Consider the following 24,965-nt stretch of genomic DNA (forward strand, 5'->3'; position numbering starts at 1 on the left):
ATGGAAGCTGTTATTTAAATAAATTACAGTTGTGGTTTGATTTGTTAATGAACAACATGTGTTCGAAAACCACCCAAGGCCCTCCTTTTTACAGTGTTTTATTTAACTTGCCTTGGTGTGTGTTTAGTTCAAATCTGGTAACTCATTTTTAGCACGGTTGCAGTAAACTAAAAAACTAAAACTTTGCATACTTTTCAGATGTGAATGACAATACATGAATATGAAATCAAAACCAATATTGGTCCATTTTTACACTGTTTAACAGTGTTTTATCTAATTTGCTTTTCAAATCTGGTAACTCATTTTTCACATAGTTGCAGTTTACCAATCGAACATAAAATTTGCACACTTTTTAGATTTGGATGACAATACATGAATATGAAATCAAAACTAATATTGGTCCATTCTTACAGTGTTTTTACGGTGTCTAACTTGACCCACTTTTCAAATTTGGTAACTGATTTTTAACACGGTTGCAGTTGACCAATCGAACTAAAACTTTGCACGCTTTTCAGATTTAGATGACAATACATGAATATGAAACCAAAACAAATATGGGTCCATTGTTTCCTATAGCCCCCATATAACGGTACCACCCGATTTCCGGTATTTTGCTTTTCAAATCTGGTAACTCGTTTTTCACGCAGTTGCAGGTGACCAATCGTACTTAAACTTTGCACACTTTTCAGATTTGGATGACAATACATGAATATGAAATCAAAACTAATATTGGTCCATTCTTACAGTGTTTTTACGGTGTCTAACTTGACCCCCTTTTAAAATCTGGTAACTGATTTTTAGCACGGTTGCAGTTGACCAATCGAACTAAAACTTTGCACATTTTTCAGATTTAGATGACAATACATGAATATGAAACCAAAACCAATATGGGTCCATTTTTTCCTATAGCCTCCATATAACAATACCACCCGACTTCTGGTATTTTGAGGATTTTGTCTTAATTTTTAGCCCGAATTTGCTTTAACTTGGCATTTGGAGTTCTCAATAGTCCAGGAACTTCCCCAATTTCAAGCTTTTAATCTACATTTTCTGCTCAAATGGACTGTAATTCGGCATTTGGGGATCTCAGTGGTCAAAAAATGTATTTACTAAAAAGTTAAAAATAAAAAATAATTTAAAAAAATTAAGTTTCAGTGTTTTATTTAGAAAAGCACTTAAAACTAAATAAGTATATATTTAAAAAAATTAAGTAACAGTGTTTTATTTATAAATGCACTTAAAAGTAGAAAATAATTTTTCATGATGGAATCTCTCAAATAAAACGCTTGCATTTGAATTAAAAATTGTGACAATATTGAACGGCAAGCGTTTTATTTGAGAGATTCCATCATGAAAAATTATTTTCTACTTTTAAGTGCATTTATAAATAAAACACTGTTATTTTTTTTTTAAATATATACTTATTTAGTTTTAAGTGCATTTCTAAATAAAACACTGAAACTTAATTTTTTTAAATTATTTTTTTTTTAAATAAGTTTAAAGGAGAAAGCAAAAATACAAAATTAAGGTCCCTTTAAAAATTCAATCACAACTATTGTTAACGCAACAAAAACATTTTGTGCTAAAATTAGGACAATGTTTTTAACGTTTCATTTTCAGTTCTTTTAATGGAGGTCATTAAAGGCAATTATTTTTAGATATTTCCTGTGATGATACAACAACAATACTAGTCTTTAATAATACATCTGTGTGTGTACGAGTATTCGTTTGTCCAGGGACGTACGCAGGGGGGGGGGGGGGGGGGGGCACGGGGGGCACGGGCCCCCCCCGAAATGGTTTGGTCCGACAAAATTTTTTAGCTACTTTAACAAATTATTACAATTTTTTCTCTAAAATATTTTTTGATTTTGAAATTTCAAATGAAAACTGATATTGTTCTTAAGGTTCTGTACTGAAAATGTACTTTGTCAACAAGTTGTCTAAGAAATATTTGATTTTTCTGTGTGAATAATCTTTTTAGAGAAACTTCCAGTAAAACTGAATTCCTTCTTTATGCCATGCCAGTGTTTTGAAATTCTGTAATGAATATAAAGGTATTGAGGCTTTAAACTCATTTTGTATTCAAAACGATTACAAATTCAGTATTGTGCGGATCCAATCTGAATTTTTTCCTATCAGTAACAAATTTGTAGCTGAAAACAACCGTAAACGAAATTAATGCTTAAACTTTGGTTATATGGTATTGTATTAAAATATGCTGTTATTTGTATTGTATATCACGGTGCTCTTGAACCAACTTTAAATGAAAGAAGCTTAGATAAGACAATAAAAAAATCGCAATTTTTGGGGTTTTTTTAGGTTTGGACGGTTTTGCTGGGAAACCAAAAGCCATATCAAAATGTAACTAAAGAAAATGTTGTAGCAGTGAAAATTCTCTACAATATTGTTTTTTTATGATATTTTCGTGGGTTTTACCATTTTTGAAATATAGAAGTTCAAATTGGGACAATTCACTGAGTGTTTCGTCTCCTTATAAAACAATGTCATGACTACAATTTTCTAACTTAAACTTATATGTATATCTCAAAAATGGTACAACCGAGTAAAAAATTACGAATCCCAATCTTGTAGAGAATTTTCAAGGAAATCGTGAAGAATTTGAAGGAAATCGTGAAAACCTAACAAAAACCCAAAAATGTGACCTAAACTTCTTTATCTCAAAAATGGTAAAACCTTGTAACAAATCAAACAAATTTTCAAAGTTACAACATTTTCTTTAGCCCCATTTCGATAGGACTAGCGGTTTCCAAGCAAAATCGTGAAAACCTAAAATATACCTAAAAATGTGAACTTATTTAAAATTCCCTCCAGCGATTTTTTCTTGTTTTTGGATTTTTCTCATCTATGAACATTGCTGTTTCAGAATCCTCAAAAACGTCCCAGTTGTAAGCTCCCTTCATTTAACGTTGGTTCAAGAGCACCGTGATATTGAACCATCACGATAAAAATTTACCTAATCGAAATAATGTTCTTAGACTAATCATATGTTTTGACGAAACCCGCATCAAACAATTTGGAGTCGATTTATTCCAGTTCCAGGCTCGTGCTCATTATAACTCTCGAACAGATCAGCAGATTTGGTCCAAATTTTGGATCGCGCAATATTTTGTCCAAACTTCCTCAGGGCACCAGACTTCAAAATGTTTCCCTAAAATCTTGAGCAAAGCCCAATTCGATTTTTGCGAGACCTAGAGTAGGTTCGAATATGGATTATATCCATTCACTCCTTCAGATATATCCAACACAAAGTTTCAATTATCCGATTTGACCGAAACTATAAACATCCTAAGTCTCCCTTGTCCCGTATGGGATGTTGTGGAACAATGTTTTTTTTTTGTTATAAACATCCTAAAATTACGTACATATATCAAGTACAAAGAGGGTCTATTTGGGACAACATCTTCGGATACATCCCTCACAAAAGTTCAACATTAGTGTAGTTTAAGGGCTGTTTGATGAGCCATTGCAATTTTTGACCAATGGTACTTCATGCGGTCTTGTTTACAGCGATATTGTATTTTTAGTGCGTAAGTCCATGGTATGTCAGGATTGGTCCAAAAGCTCTTAATCTTACGCCGACCAACTGAATTGAATTCCAAAATTAGGTCCACTTCCAAAATGGACTATATCAGTCGATACTTTCAGCTATCGGTTGTACAAAAGTGCAAAACTTTTGCGCTTTCATAGAAGTCACATTTTTGAGCACAACATAAGCATTGATTCTTAACGCCAACAACCGTGAAGTTATACACCCCAAATGTTTCGAAATTATTGTTGGAAAGTTTATACGTCCAAAACAGGAGACGAAATTCTGAAACTTCTTGTCTACACAATTTATAGAAAAAAAATTGGCTATGTAGTTCGCATTCGCTCTGTCTATATATAAAAGTCTCAACCCACACATGCTGAGGGTATATCTCTATAGGCAAACCCGACTGTTACTTTTTACTTGTTTTACAGAAAACAAAAGTTATGAATTTTCATCAGTTTGTCTCCGCTGTGCCGACAGAAGTGTTTGGTCGTTGGAAAGTTTTAAAGGTCATCGAGTCCATAAACATCTAGTCGTACAATTAAGATAGAAATAAGCGGGTTGTTGATGTATCAGATGGAGTTTTTCGACTTAACCTATTTCTTCAAAATTTAGCTAAAATGTTGCCGAGCTCTTTTTACAGATATTTTCTATGAGTCATAGATTGCGACGCCCGGCTCCTTTCATGGACTCTATCACTTCTGGTAAAATAGTAAAGTTTTGGTGTTTTTATGACATTAAAGAATATTATTTTCTTACAATAATACAAGACTTTTTTAATGGCACTGGAGTTAGTGTGGGATATATGTACTTTAAAGAAGAAACGGCGTCGGATCGAACTGTTTATATCCTCCAAACACGGTATATATCTATTCGACATATTCGCGAATGCAATCCCTGTGTTCGAACGTGGATATATTTTCACCACTCTTTTCATGGAAGTTCTCCCACCAAAAGGATTTCCAAAATCCATATTACTGACTATATTTTTAAATACTATGCTAGTAGCCTTGAATTACAGAAAATTTTTCGAAAGCTATTCGCTGCCAAATAAGAGCTAATGTGGTTGAAAAATCTGGGATACACCAAAACGTATGTACATCTATAATAATTGTTCCACATACATCCCAGATTAGCCAAGGGAGACTTCTCTCATATCAATGAGTGCACCCCGATTCATATTAGCTCAATGATATGGGACCTACTGTTTATTGCCGAGTCCGAACGGCGTGTCCTAAGACACCTAGAGAAGTTTTACAAGGCTGAAATACTCAGGAAATGTCGCCAACATCACTGAGGGGTACTTTGCCACCGTTGAAAATTTGAGGTTGCCTGGCCTGGAATCGAACCCACGAACTTTAGAGTGCAAGGCGGGCGTGCATACCATTGCACCACGGTGGCACCCAAACGTACATCTATATGGGTAATATTAATTTGAAAGAGTTTTTAGTTATTGCTTCAATTCTATTGGATAATTTGGTTAAAAACTTTTGTATGGAATCTATACCGAACGTGGTCTGATATGGTTCATTTTCAATTCTAAATATCCAATGACTAGTATATTATAATCAGTTCCAAATTGCAATCTTGTGTCTTAAATATTGTGATCTCTCTCTATTGAATGTATATACTTTGTGGTAATATTAAATATACATAAAATCAACTAAAACCCATTAAAATAGCTTTACGTAACGATACACAACATTTTTAATTTTCATGATTTTTGGTCAAGTTGTGCCCCCCCCGAAATGAAATCCTGCGTACGTCCCTGCGTTTGTCCGTAGACCTGTGTAAAGTGAACAACCTCTGTCATCTGGTGCTCTGCTGATGATGACGACAGTGATTATATAGCTGCAGGAAGGACTTCAATGGGAAATTATAATGATGGCTTGACTGAGACAGAACATTTGTGCAAATGATGACATCTTCTTTGTATTTGTGTGAGTGCGGCGTGCGCACTTTTTGTCATTTTAAATGGTTATGAGTTTTTAATGATTTGGTGTTGTTGTTGTTGTAAAAGCTAACAATCATATCGTTGACCTCGATTTTTTAACAACAGTTACATCAAAGTCTCTATGATATTAGCTAACAAATAATGATGTTTTGGTTTGTCGCATTTCTTAGCCAACTATACTCGTAGAGACAGCATAAAGGAATGAGAGCAAAACAATGCGAAATAATGTATTCAAATATGTAATTAATGTTTAATTGGTCATAACTCTTATATTTATTACAGTGCAAAAATTATCTACATCGGTCCACTCCTTCCACCTTGATCCCAATCAAAACCGTGTTAAGCAATATCAATTGTCGCAAAGCTTTAGGTCTTCTGTTTTGGGTAACTTTATTATAGTCCCTTTCGCCCACGTTTCTGGTAGCGTTTCGCTTGCCCATGCTTCTTGTACATGCGGGAGTATAATTGTGGCTGATATTTTAGCATCCACTTGCAACAGTTCTAATCGTATGCCGTCCTCGCCTGGGGCTTTGTTCTTTTTTTAGATCGTTTATCGCTGTTGCAACTTCCACTATACTGGGGGTTTTAACGTCAATGGTTTCATCAGCGTTTTGATCTATTTGTATATTTTGATAATTTTGAATGTCATTTTCTTCAAGGATGTTATTGATTGATTCAAAATGTTGTTTCCAAAGTTCCAAACAAGTATATTTCGCTTAAGGAATGTTCGAGGATTTTCTGAAATTTTCGTCAAATATACTATATATATATATATAATTGTTCCACAAACATCCCAGGCTGGACAGGGGAGACTTCTCTCATATCAATGAGTGCACCCCGATTCATATTAGCTCAATGATATGGGACCTACTGTTTATCGCCGAGTCCGAACGGCGTGTCTAAGACACCACGTGCAGAGAAGTTGTACAAGGCTGAAATACTCAGAAAATGTCGCCAACATTACTAAGGGGTATTTTGCCACCGTTGAAAAGTGTTTGATGTTGACTGGCCGGGGAATCGAACCCACGACCTTTAGCGTGCAAGGCGGGTGTGCATAACATTGCACCACGGTGGCACCCAAATATACTCCTTGTGAATATACCCTACACCACTATGTGGAGAGGGTATTATAAGTTGGTTTTGGCCAAAAAGTATGTAACGCATCGAAATAATGGTCGCAGACCCATACTTATATATACCAAAATGAATGTCTCGACGAGCTGAGTCGATCTGGCTAGGGCAAAAAACTTAGGTGGACAAAATGACAACGTTTCTTTCCAAAGCGAATATCTCAGCTTCTATATGGGGTATACCAAAAGCAAAACCCGACAATGAAAGTAGAAAATATCACCTTTCTAATGATGTAAAGCAGGTGCTCGTAGGTGATCAAACAACGAAGATATTACAATAGTAGCAAATAAAACCCCAATTTTCATTTTTGCGATTTTAATTATAATGACGAATATCACAGCTTTGGTTGGGGACTTTCCAAAAGCAAAGTCTGACTCTGAAAGTTGAAGATCCCGTCTTTACAATGATGTAAACTAGGTCGGCGTAGGTAACCAAATAACGGAGATATTGCAATAGTCGGTAATACATCCCATTTTTCCATTTTTTTGGAAATCACGCTACAGGTCGCAATTTTGATCGGATCGTCACGAAAATTTGAGGGTTAATGGGGGTCTCATAGATGAAGAAGCCTATTGATTTTGGTGATGGCCGGATAATTATTAGGGGTCGGACTGGGCAAACACTTATTTGGAGAAAAGTCAACATTTTATTTTAAAGCCAATATCTCTGTTTCTTTAAGAGGTACATCAAAAGCAAGACCTGGCAAGGAAAGTAGAAAATATCACCTTTACAAGGATGTAAAGCAGGTTGTCGTAGGTGGTCAAATAGCAGAGATATGGCAATAGTAGATAATGCATCCCATTTTTTGATTTTTTTATAATCACGCTACAGGTCGCAATTTTGATCGGATCGTCACGAGTTGATGCGGGTCCCACAGATGCGGGTCCCACAGAGGAAGAAGCCTATTTAGTTTGGTGATGGTCGGATAATATTCAGGAGTCGGACTAAGCGAAAAGCTTATGTGGAGAAAAGTCAACGTTTTTTTATGCGAATATCTCCGCTTCTGGTTGGAGTATTCCAAAAGGAATACCCGTCAATGGAAGAAGAAAATATCTCGTTTATACTGATGCAAAGTATGTTGGCGTAAGTGAGCAAACCGAGATATTGCAAAATTCAGTAATATACAAAATATTTCCATTTTTTGTAATCATGCTACAAGTTGGAATTTTGATCGGATAGTGATAGATGGGGGCCCCACAGAGGAAGAAGCCTTTTGATTTTGGTGATAGTCGGATAATATGTAGGGGTCGGAATGGGGAAAAACTCATTTGGAGACAAATTCAAAGTTTTATTCTTTGTGAATATATCGGTTTCTAGTAGGGGTATTCCAACGGCAAAGCCTGTCAATGGAAGAAGAAAATATTACCTTTACATTGGTGTAAAGCAGGTTGGCAAAGGTGGTCAAACAAGAGAGATACCACAATAGTCGGTAATGCATCCAATTCTTCCATTTTTTGCAATCAAGCTACAGGTCGTAATTTTAATCGGATGGTCACGAAATTTTGGTTGCTTATGGGGGTCCCAGAGAGAAAGAGACATATTATTTTTGGTGGTAGTCGGATTATATTCCCTAAAAGAAATGTTTACCAGTGAAAAGTTTATGCACAGGGGTAGTGGTGTAGGGTATCACATGGTCGGCCCCGTCCCGACTATAGTCTTTGCTCACTTGTTTTTATTATGACCAAGTAATTTGTTTCGTAGACAAGTCCATATTTCTTGACATCCTTCCTAACTGTTTGTTCACAGTCATAGGACTGATTCTTTTTTAGTCGCTTGTAGTTTAAGATTGAATAATGGCACATAAAGACTTCGAAGAAATTGTCTTTGTCTTTCAAAAATTATTGAAAACAAGTGAGCAAAGGCTATAGTCGGGACGGGACCGACCATGTGATACCCTATACAACTACTGGTAAACATTTATTTTAGGGAACATAATCCGACTACCACCAAACATATTTTGGTTTTTAATCAAAAAAATATGGCTCTTTCTCTCTGGGACCCACATAAGCAACCAAAATTTTGTGACTGTACAAAATACTTTTGTACATACTTTTTACTTTTTGTGTCGAGGCGCTGGAAATTCTGGTAATTAAAAATAAATCTTTAAGCCTAAGACCTCTGCAGTCATGGCTTCCCCTACCTTTTATACTTGTAATTTAGTTATAAGTATAAAAATGTAATAAATAAATAAATAAAAAATAAATCTTCACCAAAATTTCCAGCAGCCTAAATAAATAAATATTTTATTACCATTATGAGTTCTTATCATAAGTGGTAAATTATAATTCCATATTTCGTGAACGCATCAAATAGAAGATAGCGTTTAAGATCCCACATGAAGCGGTAGCTGCTATCACTAGTGTTGTCTGTGCATTACGTGTTGTATTACGAGCGGTTGCACTTAAGGTTTAATGACTCTTTTTATGACACACACGATGTTGGAAAATTCTTCATTGATCAACGGATTGTTTGGTTTGGTCAATGAAGGGTTTAGATATAAGAATTAGTGATAGTCTAGGTTAAGAAATAATTTGTAGATTAGCTGCTAAGTGAAAATATTGAAAATAAAGAGTAAGTGTGAAACAACCACTCAGCCAAAGCAGATCGTCTGCTTCTTTTAACTATCAACATACAGACTAGCTGCGGCAGTCTGTTGGATGCACCGTGCATCCCATAAACCTTATTTACAGTGACCATCCGATAAAAATTTCGACCTGTAGAATGGAAGAATTGGATGCATTACCGACTATTGTGGTATATCCCTTGTTTGACCACCTTCGCCAACCTACTTTACACCAATGTACAGGTAATATTTTCTTCTTCCATTGACAGGTTTTGCCGTTGAAATAACCCTACTAGAAATCGATATATTCACAAAGAATACAATTTTGAATTTGTCTCCACATGAGTTTTTCCCCATTCCGATCCTTAAATATTATCCGACTATCACCAAAATCAATAGGCATCTTCCTCTGTGGGGCCCCATCAACCCCCAAAAATTCGTGACTCTCCAATCAAAATTCCAAACTATAGCGTGATTACAAAAAATGGAAAAATTCAATATATTATATTTTATAATATATTTTGCGATATCTCGGTTGTTTGCCCACTTACTCCAACATACTTTGCGTCAATGTAAAGGACATATTTTCTTCTTCCATTGGCGTGCTTTCCTTTTGGAATACTCCTACTAGAAGCGGAAATATTCTCATAAGAAAAAAAGATGAAAAAAAACGTTGACTTTTCCCCACATAAGCTTTATTCCGACTCTTGACTATTATCCGACCATCACCAAAATAAATAGGCTTCTTCCTCTATGGGACCCGCATAAAATTCCAAAAACTTCGTGACGATCCGATCAAAATTGCGACCTGTAGTGTGGTTACAAAAAATCGGAAAATGGGATGCATTAACGACTATTGCGATATCTCTGTTGTTTGAGCAGCTACGACAACCTACTTTACATCGTTGTAAAGGTGATATTTTCTACTTTCCTTGCCATGTTTTGCTTTTGATATACCTCTTAAAGAAACAGAGATATTGGCTTTGAAATAAAACGTTGACCTTTCTTCAAATAAGTGTTTGCCCATTCCGACCCCTGAACATTAGCCGACCATCATCAAAATCAATAGGCTTCTTTCTCTTTGAAACCCCCATTAACCCCCAAAATTTCGTGACGATCCGATCAAAATTGCGACTTGTAGCGTGATTACAAAAATATCGGAAAATGGGATGCATTATCGACTATTGCCATATCTCTGCTATTTGACCACCTACGACAACCTACTTTACATCGTTGTAAATGTGATATTTTCTACTTTCCTTGCCAGGTTTTGCTTTTGATATACCTCTTAAAGAAACAGAGATATTGGCTTTGAAATAAAATGTTGACTTTTCTCCAAATAAGTTTTTTGCCCATTACTCTCTGTGAGACCCCCATTAACCCTCAAAATTTCGTGACGATTCGATCAAAATTGGGACCTGTAGCGTGATTTCCAAAAAAATGGATAAATGGGATGTATTACCGACTATTGAGATATCTCCGTTATTTGGTTATCTACGCCGACCTAGTTTACGTCATTGTAAAGACTGGATCTTCTACTTTCATATTCAGGCTTTGCTTTTGGAAAATTTCCAACCAAAGCTGTGATATTCGTCAATATAATTAAAATCGCAAAAATGAAAATTTGGGTTTTATTTGCTACTATTGTGATATCTTCGTTGTTTGATCACCTACGAGCACCTAATTTACATCAGTAGAAAGGTGATATTTTCTACTTTCATTTTGCATTTGGTATACCCCATGTAGAAGCTGAGATATTCGCTTTGGAAAAAAACGTTGTCTTTTTATCCACCTAAGTTTTTTGCCCTTTCCGACCCCTAAATATTATCCGACCATCACCAAAATCAATAGGCTTCTTCCCCTCCGGGACCCCCATCAACATCCAAAATTTCGTGACGATCCGATCAAAATTGCGACCTGTACACACATAGCCAGATCGACTCAGCTCGTCGAGACATTCATTTTGGTATATATAAGTATGGGTCTACGACCATTATTTCGATACGTTACAAACTTTTTGGCCAAAACCAACTTATAATACCCTCCCCACATAGTGGTGTAGGGTATAAAAATATTTGAAATCACCACCTCATGTCGAACCAGTTCCGTTTGGTTTTGCCTTGCATCCTAGATTGTACTTACTTACTTACTTACTTAGCTGGCCCATTACAGAACATTTGTTCTATAGGCCGAACTAAGAAGAGATCTCCATTCCTCTCTATTTGTTGCTTTGCACTCTGGAATACCGCGCCTTTTCATCTCATCATCCACTTGTTTGCGCCATCTATTCCTTGGCCTGCCAATTCTGCGTGCCATGTGGCATGTATTCATACGCCTTTTTAGCGGGTTCATCATCGCTCATTCTTATGATATGGCCTAGCCAACGCAATCGCTGCATCTCGATACGTTTAACAATATTGATGTCGTTGTATAGCAGATACAGCTCGTGGTTCATGCGACGTCGATATTCACCGTCAACGCAGATTGGTCCGTAGATCTTTCGAAGAATTTTTCTCTCAAACACACCAAGCACTGCCATGTCTGCTTGCGCAAGTACCCAGGCTTCGGAGCCATACATCAGCACGGGTAGTATCAGTGTTTTGTAGAGCGTTATTTTTGTTTGACGAGATGTGGCTTTGTTTTTAAACTGCTTACTTAATCCAAAGTAGCATCTGTTGGCCAATACAATTCTTCTTTTTATTTCACAACTGATGTCGTTTGTTGTGTTGACGGAGGTGCCGAGGTAGACGAAGTCTTTTACTACCTCAATATTATAGGAACCAACTTCCACAGTCGGTCCGAGCTCAATGGACGCATTGCGCGTCGACACCATCAACTTGGTCTTCTCACCGTTTACCGCCAGACCCACTTTAGCAGATTCTCCTTCGACCTTTATAAAGGTATCAGTTACTTCTTTTACTGATCGACCCATGATGTCTATATCATCAGCATAAGCAAGTAACATGTGACAATTGGTGTAGATTGTGCCACTTCTTTTGACGTTTGCCTCTCGTATAACCTTTTCTAGCAGGATGTTGAAGAGGTCACACGAAAGGCTGTCTCCTTGTCTGAAACCTCTTTTGGTACCAAACTCTTCGGAGAGGTTCTTTCCTATTTTAACTGAGGACCTCGTGTCAGTTAAAGTCATTTTACAAAGCCGGATGAGCTTTGCGGGAATACCAAATTCAGACATGGCTTGGAATACCTTTGAGCGCAGCGGACTGTCGAAGGCTGCTTTATAATCGACAAAAAGGTGGTAGGTGTCGATCTGCATCCTAGATTGTACAGAGGGCAAAACATTTGGGCTATTATCGTTGAGTATCTGTTCTCCTGAAACCCATGATGTTAAACAGCTCGCCAGGTAATCCATATGTACCTACTGGTTTATTCATATTAATGAAAAATTATGTCTCCTTCCAAAATTATAGACCAACCAATTTACAGGCCGTGCTTTATAATTATCGCCATATACTCGAACTCACAACATTGTCAAGAAAATAATTAATTTCAATTTGTGACTTTTATAGCTACGTGAGTGTGTATTTGTAATTTCCATCTATGCCTGTTTCTGTCATTAAGCAAGAGTGACATTTCATTTCGCTATTGACATTTTTCATTTCGCTAAAAGACAGACGGACGGACAGACACAGGGAAAGGAGACAAATAAATGAATGAATGCTCACAAAAAAACGAAATATCGATTAATTCAGTCAAGCATACAACGTGTAATTTATACAGAAGAATTCGTAATTACAGAACCCTAAAGCTAAACTAATTGTCGCTATTCTCTGGCTGTGGCACTACAACGGAAGTTGGTAGTAATAGCAACAACATCAGCCAGAACAAGAAGAAGAACAACAACACAATGGCATAGATAATAAAATTGTTGAGAAAACAGTCAGTCTATGATTTGCACGTTTCACTCAAGAAAACCCAACACAACCCCCTCAATACGTCGTCTTATCCCTTTCTCCTGCAGGACGAAAAGGCACAGCACATTCTCTTATTGCCAGCCTTCCTGCCTTTCCAAGTAGAGATTCATATTAAATTGCAATTTTCCAAAAGTCACAGAAGACATTGTTGCACATAAAACACAGAGCTTTAGTTTGCTAACATGTCTACACGAGACATTTGTTGCTTCCTTTACGTGTCATCGGCAGGCTGGCAGAGACATATAGAGACTCTTCGTACAGTCGGTTTAGTTGTTTGTAATTGTAACCCCTCCCCCACCCTCCTCCTTCTAACATCATCCTTGCAATTATTTACTGATGAAGAACGTACGAACAAGAATTTCGTTGACTTCCAGAACAAGAAGTAGGCACTTGTCGTTGTCGTCGTCGATGTCACATCAACATTGTCGACATTATTGAATTCTTAGGCGTACAAAAGGAGTTCTTTGGGTGGGCAAGACAAATGCTATGACAAACGTCTCTAATAAAAGAGAGGAAATTCTTAGCATACGCTTTAAAATTGCAAACAAAAAAACAACAACAAATGTGAAAGAAATCGCATATCCGGTTACCAGTCTTAAGAATTCACAAGGATCAACTTAGGAGTAGCAAGGATGGTAAGGGGGAACATGAAATGAAAATGTATAAAAGCAATATAAAATGATGGGGAGAAGTGGTTGAGAGAAACGTTTGTGGTTTAAAATTAAATTGTCAAAATGACAATCATTTACCGTGGGTTATTTGATGTTTTTTTGGTTCAAAAATTTATTTACAAAAAAACAAGTTCGAAACTTTAGGGAGCTAGAGACTTTTTGAGGAATATGTTAAAAAAATGACAACAAAAAAGGCAGAAAATAAAATTGTTTGAAAAAGAATCGGCAAATATAACAATTAAAAGATATTAGTCGGCTTAGCCGACAGGGATATACCCTCAGCCTGTGTGAATTTCGACTACACAACCGAAATAAATTTGATTTGAATTAAAGAGCAAAATGTTGCACTTTAGCGGAGTAGGTACCTGAAGGAATATAACGACATAGTCCATATGGGAAGTGAATCTTGGTAGCGTTCAGCAGCCATTTTAGTTGGTCACCTTTGGAGTTAGTGCTTTTGGGCAATAATGTCAGGAAGCATGGTCTTGCCCACGAAAAACATGTGAACAGGACAAAGAGAATTACCTTCTGTAAACATTTACAAAGGATCCTCGCCCTTAATGTGCAAATGAATATTTCTAACAAAACTTGTTTCATGTTTTTAATATAGAGCTTTGTAAATTGGTATAGAAGTTTCTGTTACACCTAGGATGTTTGGTATTGCATATGGGCTATACCGGTCCACGTTTTGATATAGCCCCCATAGAACGGTACCACCCGATTTTCGTTATTTTGAATATTTTAGCCTCATTATAACACCAAAATGGCTTAAATTTGGTACTTAGTCTTCGTTGCGGGTATAAAACTTTCCCCTGTAAATTGGTCGGTATAGATCCACGCCTTCATATAGCCCCCATAGAACGCTACAGCCCCCATAGAACGGTACCTCCCTATTTCCGGTATTTTGAAGGTTGTGGCCTCAATATGCCACATTTGCCTCATTATCACACCGAAATTGCTGAAATTTGATACTTAGTCTTCGTTAGGTCATGTTTATATTATAGCCCTTTGCAGGGTTAACCTTCTTAATGAGGATTTATTTGGCGTATACGCAAAGGAATTGACGTTTGAAACCCAGTGGGTTTGTTAAATCCGGTGTGTATAAACGTACTATTAGGGGTATAGAACTTTAGTCTTCGTTAGGGGTATAAAATCTTCCCCCAGAAACTTGTAGATACAGGCCCACGCCTTAGTATAGCCCCCATAGAACGGTGCCTCCCTATTTCGGGTATTTTGAAGGTTGTGGCCTCAATATTCCACCGAAATGGCTAAATTTGGTATTTGACATTTGTCGGTATATGCCCACGCCTTAGTACAGCCCCCATAGAACGGTATTTTGAAGGTTGTGGCCTCAATATGCCTCATTACCACACCGAAATGGCCGAAATTTGGTACTATGTCTTCATTTGGAGTATTAAACTTTCCATATGAAATTTGTCAGTATGGGTAAACGCCTTAATATAGCATCCATAAAACGGGACCGATTTTCGGTATTTTGAAGGTTTTAGCTTCATTATCACTCCGGTATAGGTCCACGCCTTCATATAGCCCCATAGGACGGTACCACCCGATTTTCATTATTTTGAATTTGTACTTACCGCCTGTTCATGTATGTCGCACGGAAACCTGTACGAAAGGAAAGCAGTCACTCGCTTCCGTCTAAAAATGCGTACATGTAATTCGCAAACTATCGTGCGACTGCCGTTACGTATCCTATGCGAAATACTACTAGTTTGAATGTACATTTGTACAACTATGTTCCATAAATGAGAGCCAAATGAGAAATGAAAACAAAATCCACATATACATACAAATATTGGAATATGTGTGATTTGTTTTGTTTGAAAAATAAAATGTGTCGGTATTTTGAATTATTTTATTTAATTGATTTCTTCAAAATAATGAATAAAACCGCCATTGAAACGTGTCTGTAAAATTTTTATTTTGTTTCAAGGAAGTGTTGCATAAATTTGTTTTAAGATTTTCGGTGTTATTCGCGAGTTTACGTTCTACTCGGCAGCTACAAAGCAAGTGAGTGATTTTGACATTCTCTTTCTATAAGAGACAGTCTTTTCGAAATACATAAACCCAAATTTAATGGAAAAGTGTAGGCTTACGTGTTATTTCGTATGGCTTGTCGGTCGCATAGATTTTCGTTTCGAAGGCGTTTACATGAACACTTCCGAAGCGCAAGAAACCTTTCGGTCGACATACATGAACAGGCTGTTAGTGTTCGTTGGGGGTATAATAGAACGGTACCTGCCGATGTTCGGTATTTTGTAGGTTGTGGACACAGCAATCCACCGAAATGGCTGAAATGTTGTATTTAGTCTTTGTTATAGGTCCACGTTTCGATATAGCCCCCATAGAACGGTACCTCCTGATTTTCGTAATTCTGAAGGTTGTGACGTCAATATCCTACCGAAAGACTGAAATTTGTTATTTAGTCTTCCATCGGGTCATAAAATATTCCAGAAGACAATTATCAGTATAAGTCCGAGAGTTCCTATATCCCCCATAGAAGCGTACGTCTTAATTTTCGGTATTAGTATTTAGTCTTCTTTGAGTATAAAAACTTTCCGCCAGAAATGTTTAGGTATTGACCGACGTTTTGATGTAGCCCCCATGGAACGGTGCCTCCCGAATTTTGACGGTTAACGACATTGTTTTACCAAACTTGCTGAAATTTGTTATTGTTCCACTTTACTTCAATACAACTCGTGCTGGAGGGTATACCAAGTTCGGCCTGGCCGAACTTAACGCCGTTCTTACTTGTTTTTATAAAAAAATGAAAATCATTCGTCTGATTCCGAAAAGCTTTTCATATCAGTATTTCCAATATGTTCATTTTCAACAATTTTGAATTGTTCACATTGAAAATTGTTTTACTTTTGCAATCCCAAAAATTTTTCAATATACAGACAAATTTTAAAAACAATTTTCAAAAAAATGTCAAAACCCATTTTGGGAAGATACTGATATTTGACCTGTACAACGCGAATTTACATGTATGGCTATCTAAAAATGTCTGAAAATCATTTTGCCATTATATGTACATAGATATGTATGTATGTATGTGTTTTCAGCGAAATTCTGTAACAATCAACAATTTTCGGTTTAAAACGACGCATCGAAATAATGGTCATAGACCCATGCACAGTGGATGCGCCCAACGACAAAAATCAAAATATTCATGTCATCGTTTTAAAAATTTAAAGATGCAAATCGCTTCAAAACATTCCAAACTTAACTCATTTTTGCCATTTTTCGCGGTTCTTAAGAAAAAAAAAGCCTCATAAACATGACTAATTTTGAAAAAAATGTATTTAAAAATGAGAAAAAAATAGTAGTATTACACTGCGCAACATTTTTAAGGTGATCGTGTGCAAACAATTCGAACTGAGGATTTTTTGAAAGTACAGTCCCAAACGACAAGGAACCCTAGTTGGCTTTTGTTGTGTCAGATCCAGCTCGGATTTTATGGCCCCATCTAAACATGGTTAAATATTGAGTTTTTAAAGAAATTCGGGGCAATATCTCTGAAACCAATGCGAATCTTCTTCTGACTTCTGAAGCAAATTTGTAGATAAGAACGAGAGTAAAATATTTGGAGAAATAATGAACTCGAAAAACTACATTTATTGCCTCAAATTTCAAAATATATGCAAAAATTCCATCATTTTTATACATTTCGCACCGTATCTCAAAAACCGTTAATTTTTTCTGAATATTTTCTTTTGGAAAAATATTACCTGGAATGTAATACTCAACTCTTCACGACATGTCATTGTTGTAAAATGACTCTATCCTGTTGTCTTCAGTACATTTTTCAACGACGATTTAATAAAAATGTCAATAATGTAGTGAAATCGGAATTGCGAGAATAAACTGTTGGTGTGAGCTGTGTTTGAAATACGTGTTGTAAAAGATATGATGCAAAATACCGCTGAAACAACATGAACAGAATTTCAACAATTATGTAAATTTTTCTATATGTTATAGATTTTGATGCCCTATATGGAGTTTTTCTTGTGTGGTTTTAAGATAAGTTCTACTTGTTTAGGGCTACAATATTGCCAAAGACAGCAAAGCCATATTCCCATTCGTTTCTGAAATAAAGGACTGATAAATGCAAAAACGCGTGGATAAAATCCGAACTGGATCTGACAGGACAAACCCTACTAGGGTTTTTGTAGTCTAAGTATCTACTTTCAAAAAATGCGTGCCTTAACTTAAGTTGAATCATTTAGTAAATTGTCTAAGCTTATTTTTTCTAGTTATAAAAATTCCTCTAAATTGCAAGGGGTTTCAAATATGTTGGTTATAATATTGGTCAAAATGAAAATATTTAATATAGATGTATGGATTTCCTTAAAGTTTTAGTTACTTTCCAAAAATTCGCATGTAGATTTCAAAACTGTAACGTGGAGATTTTCCCTGCACTGAGAACTAAAAATACATGATTACAGGCAATTCTGCAGAAAAATGTGATTAAAGCTTATAAAATACCGAAAAAGGATGGTAACCCTATATAGAGGCTGTAATCAAAAGTGGACCGATATAAAATTTCTTTATATGGTGGTGTTCTGAACTCTGAGTTCATTATTAAAACCTATTCGGTTAGAATATTTGGTTGACATCTGCCCAAATAAATCGATATATAAATCATATGTGGAGTAAACCAAATCAAGGACCAATGCTGACAATTTTTCGTGGAGATGCTTACTATGCAATAATAACTCCTGGTACCGGATTACAGCATATTTGGTTGAACATGTCTTGGTAACAGTAAAATACTTACATTCAAGATGATGGACGTAGGACTGCAATATTTTTGTTAGAGTGTTTTTAGGCCAAGAGGACCCATTGGTAAACATTTCAGTTCGATACATTATCTAAAAGTATTTTTGTCACACCTTCCCATGTAAGTGAAACCACTGTGCCATGCTCATAGACACCAAAATGAATGTCTGGACGAGTTGAGTCGATCTAGCTATGTGTGTCCGTCCCTCCGTCCGTCCGTCTGTCTGTTCATCTTAAACTTGTAATCACGCTCCACGTCGCAATTTGGTCTAAGAGAGGAAGAAGCCTATTGAGTTTGGTGATGGTCGGATAATATTTAGGGGTCGGAATGGGCAAACAACTTATTTGGAGAAAAAGTCAACGTTTTTTTCAAAGCGAATATCACAGCTTGCAATGAAAGTATAAAATATCAGCTTTCTAACGATGTAAAGTAGGTTGTCGTAGGTGCTCAAAATACGAAGATATCATAATAGTCCCAATAAAAAGTTCTCTGGGTTCATTCAAAAGATGTTGTGCGCTCCATTCAAACAGCAGGAGTTACTCCCATCATTGTATTACTTTGGACCACGCCAAATTGTGTACGTGGATCATAGCCGTAGACGTCGCACGTATTTTTACATACAATATAAGCAACCAATGGCAACCAATATATTCACCATAAATATTTCAAAAGCTGTTTGAATGGAGAGTACAACATCTTTTGTATGAACCCATAACGAAAAACTATCAATAAGATATTTATAGTGTTCAATCACAACGACAATCTGGATAACAATTGTAAAATATGGCCCTAAACCCTATGTCAAAAATAAGGGCTGATAAGAATGTTATATGTTATGGTTACTGATTTCTTTTTTTCAGAGACTTATAGTGAAATTTGATTTGGAACATTACGTTTTTCAACAAAATCCCCAAAAAGTATAGGATTTTGGTAGATTTTGATCCAGCATGGAATTATGTAAAATTAACAGTCCAAAATTGAAACAAATAATTTATACAAATTTGTAATCTAATTTTCTTAAGGAAATAGTATACCTAGATATGTGATTTTTTCTGAAATTTATAGTGAAATTGTATTTAGATTTTTTCTCTTTTTGACACTGTTCTCCTAGAACCAAGTTTTATATTTCTTTCATGTATCAACTCGACAAAAGAAGGGAAAACATTTCACCAGAAAAATTGGGAAATATTTTCATATTTTTTCAGCAAAATTGGTTCTGATATTTTCGATACATAATGTTAATAGACATTCAATTTCTTTGGTGATCCATAGTGAAATTAGACGAAGAATATGATCACGTTTTAAAGAAGTTTTTGAAAGATTTTTGAAAAACGGGCTTAAAAGACCCCTTTGATAAACCGCATGAGGGTTCAAGTTTTTAACAAAAATGTTTCCCACATCCTTGTCAGTAAAGTTGCCAAGCCCACTATATAATTAAAATGCAAGGATTCCAAGATATCTTAACTCGAATATTTTGATAAAACTAGAAATGGGCGGAACTTGCCCCGCCTCCTTTGGTTACTTTCCGATGTAAACTTTAAGAACGCCGATACACGTGTTTCATATTTTTAGTTCTACTTTCATCATCTAATCGGGTTTTCCCATCATTTTCAAAAAAATTAAATTTTGTTGCACAGTGAGACATGTTGCACATAAGACATACTGAGCTTTAAGTTAATCTCAATTGCGTTACAAAAAGTGGTCAAATACTAGAGATATAGAAAAAGACGCTCAGATATACCAATTTCCAATTTGTGGAATTTTAATTCCAATGCGGATATCAGGAAAAATGTCTAAAATTGTCTTTTCCATTTCAAAAAAATCAAAAAAAAAATTTGATACTACATCAATGGTTTTTGGTACATAGATTAAGACAAAAATCAGCATTCCAAATCTGTTTTCGTTACTAACTTTGATCGTTGCGCGCAAAAGATATGACCGTTTTAATTATGATAATTAGAAAAAAATCTAAAAAAATCGCGGCTTAATATAGTTAGCTGTTATGTCCTATTATCGTTAACTGAATTCGTACCCTTTGCGATGATGGAAAAAAAAATCGCAGAGTCTCAATGGATTGGCGAAAAATGAAATTTGTTAAATAATTTCACGTATTTACAAACATATTTTTGAAACAACAGCGCTCATAATTACGAAAAATATATAAAAAAATTATAACAGCATCCAGACATTATGAGGAATACAATGAAACCTAAGTTGTGAAGGTTGGAGCTATAGTATTCATGTTATTTGCAAAAATACGAAGAAAATATTACGAAAAAATTATAATCATATTATTATAATTTGATTTTTTATAGGAAAAGTTGGAGAAAAAATGTTTGAGTTCTTCGGCATTTTCGTCAAAATTTCACGCAATAATGATGATATTCCGTTGTAACAAATTTTTCGCTTATAGTTTTCCTATTGGATAATATTATTAGAACCTTATATTAAATCACAAGGTATTCCAATTGTGGCATAACGTTAAAATAATGTTATATTGAATATTATAACATTTGAGACGCATATAAACCGCGTAATTATGAAAATGACATGATGCGCATCCGATTTTCCAACACAGCGAATCAATCCCTCTTATTTGATGTACAGTTTGTCAAATTCTATTTGGCGGCCACGATGTAGCATCTGCTGCATATTAGGGTGCAAAATACTGTAAAATGGTCATAATTTCCGCGAAGTTCATTTACATTTTATGCGCATCCGATTTCAATAATCACCATTAAAAAATACATCATTCTATGCCGTTTTAATGCGATCCTTCAAGTACCGTGGATGTAGCATCGCACTAAATTTTTAGAAAAAGTCTATTATATCTCTGGATTTACGAGAGTTTTTAAATATCTGTTTTCGCACAGTTTAAACACGCGTATCGATCTATTTATTTAAGTAGAACTGACACATCCAAAACGCGTTTTAATACGCGATATTTTCAAAATAATTTTTTTCAAATTTTCGAAATTTGAGGGGTATCATATCCGCCGATCTAGTGGGTGGATTTTAACGCGTCGTAGCTTGTTAGATTCAGAACGTAAAAAAACTAAATTTACGCGGGTTTCCACGCAAATCGAATGACGTTTGTAAATTTTAAACCAAAAAAATAGGTTTTTGAGAAAAATTTACGCACAACAATTTCGTGTTTGGGCGCAGATTACTGTGATCCTGTGAGGGCTACACCCTCATGTTATACATTAAAAAATGCGAAATCGCGAGTACTACAATCAAATAATAACCTTTAAGGGAAATCCAGCTGCGCGTCCCGATTAGAGCAAAAATTCAAAAAACCCCATTTTTTAGGTTTCAAAATGTCAGCATCCGTTTGAGGTAGATACAGTGGATATATTAAAAAATCATACATTAGAAACTTCAACTCTGAAGTGTACTCTTTAACTTCTCCTTTGAGCATTAAGCTGTACATTGTGTTGTAAAACCACTAATTGGAAAATAACATAATGAAACTCGTTTAATTCAACGATTTTTTCCGATTTTTTTACATTAGTACGACCACAGCTTCCGCTCAAATTATTATTTTAAGAAACCCCTCGGTGAATCGGGCTAAAACAGTTTATTTTACCGAAATGCGGTCAAAAGTTATGGTATAGTAAAACTGATCGCGAGTTACAATACCCCATACCTCAGTTTCAACATAAGTTAATTTTCTACAAAAAGCTTGATATTTATGTTTCTGTACGCATATTACAAAGGGAGAGTCCGATTTTGAAACTGGGTCATTTGAGTTTTGAATGGATACCGAATGTTTTGTCATTGATGGAAAAATATCAGAGTTATTGCAAAATGCGCTATCCTATCCCAATTTTAATATTTTTAAGTATTTATTTTAATGACAAACACCTCAGCTTCTCTTCTTCTTCTCTTCCGTAAACCTTTCAATCAGTAGATTGTCAACAATGGTTAAATACAAAATTATTAATTATTTTGGTTCAGTTAGTTCAAGTCATTTGGTATAAGAGTCTGAAACTTTTGCACAGGTGTAGTGGTGTAGGGTATCCCCGTCCCCACTACGGCCTTTGCCCACTTGTTTTTCTTTTTTCTTTGTTTTGTTTAACAGGATGCTTTTTATAGGGGGTGTGCTACTAACCCGACGCTCATCCTATGTTATTATCGTTCTTATGGGTGAACGAGCGGCACATATTTGCTCACTTCCTTTAAGGAATGTTATGGGATCTAGCCTAGATGAAACCACGGGGAGGTCAGTATCCGCGTGAGATGAAGTATGGACCATGACAGGTAATGGGTTTTCCTACGTTAAAGCCTGTCACGACGGTCCCTTTGTATATTTCATCCCTTTCGTTGCAGTGTTTATTCGAAAGTTTTCAAAAAAAAAAAAAAAAAACACAAGTAAAAAAGTGTCAGTCTGCTTTGCCGACAGATAGATACCCTCAGCCAATGTGAAGCGAAACTTTCACCTCCGAACAGATCGAATGTATTTAAGGTCTCTTCTGAATTTTGTGGATTAGGAATTAACTGCACTAAGACACAAATGTTGAACTTTTGTAGGGCAGGTACCCTTAGGGAGGACCGATATGGGCCATTTTAGAAGTTAAACTAAAATATTAGGAGATCAAAAGTTTGGACCAAATTGTGTGCCCCATTCAAGTGTTATCGTCCTAGCATTTTAGAGACATTTTTTAAATATTGGGGAGAACTACCGAAAGTTGTGGACCGGTATGGCCCATGAAACTAAGTTTGGATATAATATGACGAAGATCAAATGTTGGACCAAATCGGTTGAACAGTTCGAGGGGTTTTTTACACCTTTCGGACTGTTTTCCCAAGAAACATGGACTTGCCCGTGAAAAAACTTTTACCGTCGTAATGGAGGTAGCGAATGCAAATCGCTTCAACAAAAATCAAAGTGATTCGAGAGCAGGTCTTAAAGTGAACTTATCCGAAATTTTGTGTGAGAGGTACCAGAAGGAGTAGACAAATATAGTCCATATTCGAACCTGATCTATATCTGGAAGATATATTAGGATGTGCTAAGAATCGATTTCATCGGTCACTCGCTTCAAGAGTTATCCTGCGCAAAATTTTTCCGGACATTTTGGAAGTTTTGTGGGGGAGGTACCTGAAGGAGTGGACCGATATAGCCCATCTTCGAATTTAAACTATGTTCTGATAAAATATTACGAAGGCCAAATTTTGGACCGAATCGACAGATCTGTTGGAGGGTTATCTGAACTTATCCAAAATTTTGTGTGGGAGGTACCCGAAGCAGTGGGCCGATTAAGTCCATATTGGAACCTCATCTAAGTCTGGTAGAAATTTCACAATGTGCAAAGTATGGACCAAATCGGTTACTTCCTTCAATAGTTATCGTGCCCACAAATTTTCCGAACATATTGCAACTTTTGTGGGGGAGGTACCTGAAGGAGTGGACCTATATGGCCCATCTTCGAACTTAAATCAAATCTGGACAAAATATTTCGATACCCAAAATTTGAACCGAATCGTTTGATCCGTTCGAGAGTTATCGTGCGCACCAGCCAGCCAGACAGACAGACGGACAGACAGACAGACAGACAGACGGACGGACATTGCTAGATCTACTCAAAATTGTCTGAAACGGATATCGTACAAACATACTTGGGGTCTTAAACCATTATTTCGATGAGGCACATTTTTGGTCGTATCAAAGTGTAAATACCATCTTTAGCCTAAAGGCTGAGGGTATAAAAAACAAGTAAAATAGCATTAAATTCGGCCGAGCCATAAATACACTTATAGTTCCAAGAGGTCACAAAACTTTTATATGAAAAATTGTCGCCACAAGTCCACATTGTGCTATAGCCTTCATATCACGGTACCTTACCATTTTCCAGAGTCCACCCTATTTAACCTTTTTTGAAGTTACAGTTAGGAATCCTTCTAGGATTCATAAACGAAAGGACACTAATTATTTCATTTTACTTTAATAAAATTTATGGTGAATTGTGTAAAAAGTTCGGCCCGGCCGTGCTTAACGCCGTTATATCCCACAGACATAACCTGAAACCATTTTACACTACCGCTACAAGTTTGATGCTCCACTGTACATCATAAAACGTGCCATTTCAAAATGTCACTTCATTTTAGAAACTAAAAAAGTGGGGGCTATGGGTGGTGACGTCGTACAAAGTAACCAGAAATTGTCTTCCATAACTGAAATGACATAAACCGAATTTAAATGTGAGGACTGACAATGAACAGCGAGTTAAACATGTGACAGCAATTTCGTGAATTGTCTATTTGTTTAGCGTGAGATGAGGTTGAAATTCTTTTCACATCCAGACACCGATGGCAATAGAAAACAACATCCTAAGAATACACTTTTTGTGAATGAAA

This window comes from Musca autumnalis, unplaced genomic scaffold (assembly GCF_047663935.1).
Source record: "Musca autumnalis isolate F117 unplaced genomic scaffold, ASM4766393v1 scaffold_1, whole genome shotgun sequence".
In the NCBI taxonomy this organism is placed as follows: domain Eukaryota; kingdom Metazoa; phylum Arthropoda; class Insecta; order Diptera; family Muscidae; genus Musca; species Musca autumnalis.